This window comes from Gekko japonicus, unplaced genomic scaffold, assembly GCF_001447785.1.
Source record: "Gekko japonicus isolate JY-2015 unplaced genomic scaffold, Gekko_japonicus_V1.1 scaffold953, whole genome shotgun sequence".
NCBI lineage: Eukaryota > Metazoa > Chordata > Lepidosauria > Squamata > Gekkonidae > Gekko > Gekko japonicus.
The window spans coordinates 22,770-26,104 of NW_015161979.1; positions in this window are offsets into that span (position 1 = coordinate 22,770).

Here is a 3,335-nt window from a genome sequence, read left to right on the forward strand (position 1 = left end):
GCAGGAACTCATTAGCATATTAGGCCACACCTCTGACAGCACAACTCGTTAGCATATTAGGCCGCATTCCCATGTTACCAGAAGTGTGGTCATCCAGCCACACCCACCTTTTGCTTCTTATTCTGTTTACCTTGTTTGTTGTCAAAACCCAGGGCTTTTTTTGTAGCAGGAACTCCTTTGCATGTTAGGCCACACACCCCTAATGTAGCCAATCCTAATGAGTTCCTGCTGTTGGGTGTGGCCTATTATGCTAATGAGTTCCTGCTGGGTGTGGCCAACTTGGGAGCCAGCTGGAACTCCGTTCCTGTGCGTTCCTGCCCAAAAATAGCCCTGAGCAGGAGTATAAATCAAATAAATTAAATCAAAACAAATCAACTCCGGTGCTTCGGCCTGATCCTGTAATCTGATCTCAGCTGCTAACCGAACACCCAACCGCTTTCGGCTCTCCTCCACATTAATGACCTCCCATTACAGCAGATCTAATATTGGATGATTAAATTGTTGGCAAAAAAAAGCTTGCCTTATTTATTTTTATTTTTTTTAAATCTGTGACGTGATAGAGAACTGTATCATATGCTGTAGCAAAATTCTGTGTGATAGCACTCAAAAAGTGGTATCACTTGATGAAGGAAACGTCAGTTGCTGGGAAATAAATTAATGAAATGAGTGTTTTTTTACACATATACGAGTGTGTCTTTTATGTATTCATTTTAAATTGTCCTTTTTATCTGTATTTATTGTGACCAATGCTCCCTCTCAGCTGTGGAGTCTTGTGAGCAAAAATTCTACTTTGAGCTACTGGCATTAAAGTTGTGAGCAAGCGATTTGGCGACTGCATCAATTAGTTTGCTCTGGAGCCATCCTTCCTGAGCTAAGACAAAGATGTGTGAGCCGGAGGCTAAAAAACTGTGAGCTAGCTCACACCAACTCAGCTTAGAGGGAACACTGATTGTGACTGGTCTTATGACCGTAATAAACTTTTTGGAACTTTGGATTTTTTTAAAAAACATATTGTTGTAGTTCAGTCGCACAGTCAAGTCCGACTCTTCGCAACCCCATGGACAAGATCTCGCCAGGCCCTCCTGTTTTCCGCCGTCCTCTGAAGTTTGCTCAATTTCATGTTCGTTGCATCTATGACACTGTCTAACCATCTCATCCTTTGCCGGCCCCGTCTTCTTTCACCTTCAATCTTTCCCAGCATCAGGGTCTTCTCCAGTGAGTGCTCCCTTCTCATTTGGTGGCCAAAGTATTTGAGCTTCAGTTTCATTATCTGGCCTTCCAGGGAACAGTCAGGGTTGATTTCTTTTAGGATTGACTGATTTGATCTCCTTGCAGTCCAAGGGACTCCCAAGAGTCTTCTCCAGCACCATAGTTCAAAAGCATCTATTCTTCGGCGCTCGGCCTTCCTTATAGTCCAACTCTCGCAGCCATACATGACTACTGGGAATACCATTGCTTTGACCATGCGGACTTTTGTTGGCAGGGTGATGTCTCTACTTTTTATCATGCTGTTTAGGTTCGCCATCGCTTTCCTCCCAAGGAGCAGGCGACTTTTAATTTCATGGCTGCTGTCACAGTCTGCGGTGATCTGGGATCCAAGGAACATGAAGTCTGTCACTACTTCCACGACTTCCCCTTCTATTTCCCAAGGAGTGATGGGGCCGGATGCCATAATCTTAGTTTTTTTGATGTTGAGCTTCAAGCCCACTTTTGCGCTCTCCTCTTTTACTCTGAGCAAGAGGCTCTTTAGGTCCTCTTCACTTTCTGCCATTAGAGTGGTATCATCTGCATATCTGAGGTTGTTGATCTTTTCCCCAGCAATCTTAATTCCCGTTTGTGATTCATCCAGGCCAGCATTTCGCATGATGTACTCTGCATATATATTAAAGAAGCAAGGTGACAATATACATCCTTGTCGTACTCCTTTTCCTATGCTGAACCAATCAGTTGTTCCATATCTGGTTCTAACTGTCGCTTCTTGGCCCTTATACAGGTTTCTCAAGAGACATGTGAGGTGGTCTGGTACTCCCATCTCTTTAAGGACCTGCCATAGTTTGTTGTGATCCACACAGTCAAAGGCTTTAGCATATTCAATGAAGCAGAAGTAGATGTTTTTCTGGTACTCTCTTGCTTTCTCCATAAGCCAGCTAATGTTGGCAATTTGATCTCTGGTTCCTCAAATCAAAAAGTGAATGAAAATGCCAGGACAGCTGAGGGGGTGCCTGAGTCGTATCGCCCCTCCCTTTGCTTCTGCAACGGCTAGAAAACAGTATTTGAAAGGCACTCCTTGGTCCTTCTCCCCCCAATTGTTTTGGCATCCTGGCTTCTCCATCACCAGCTCCAGCTTCGACAATTAAATGCAATTCAGGGGGCTGGGAACAACTTCTTCTTTGAGTCCCTTCCGCCCCACACCAGCCCTCCCCCAAGTCCACAACAAAGCATCACAGTTTGGATACAGAACAGGACGAGCCTTCCCACTAGAATTCCCAAACCTCAGCAAGTCCAGAGTTACAAAAGTAACAAGTCTTTGTCTGGCTTATTCTGGGCATCGCTGGGCCACGCCAGGCAGTGCCAAGCGGGTACATTTCCACTGGATCGCCAACAATAGCCTTGACCGGACTTGTTGACTCAGAGCTAGTAGGCAGGCAATTGGGGAGGACGGGGGACGACACACAAATGTTTTCAAACACGCCTTTGAGGCAGCGACAAGGGAAGTCAATTAAAGGAGCCCTGTCTTCACGCAGGAAAGACAGCCGGAAGAAAGGGGATTCCTTTGAAATCTGGTGTTGCTGGAGGTTTGACAGATACTATGGAGTAGCAAAAAGACCAATCAGCAGGGTTCTAGATCAAATCAAGCCTGAGATCTCCCTAGAAGCTAAAATGACTAAACTGAAGCTCTTGTACATTGGCCACATTATGAGAAGACGAGTTTCACTGGAAGAGACAATAATGCTAGGAAGAGTTGAAGGCAGCAGGAAAAGATGGATTGACTCAGTTAAGGAAGCCAACGATGACCCTCAGTTTGTAAGACCCAGGGGTCATTTCCTGCAGGAGCGCACAGGAGCGGAGCTCCGGCAGTAAAGAGCCCAGGGGGCGGGCACATGCAACAAGCCCCACCCCCTGCTCCCAGCAATCCTCAGTCAGAGCAAGCAGCCAGGTAAGTTGCAGAGCTCCCCCCAGCCTCCCGGTCCAAAACAGTCCAGTGGCACCTTTAAGACCAAGTTTTATTCAGGTACAAGCTCTCCCTCCTCTGTGAGGACAGATCTGCACGTCCCCCCCCCCATAGCTAGCAATCCAAAACAGTCCAGTGGATCCTCAGCGGTGGGTGTTGCCTT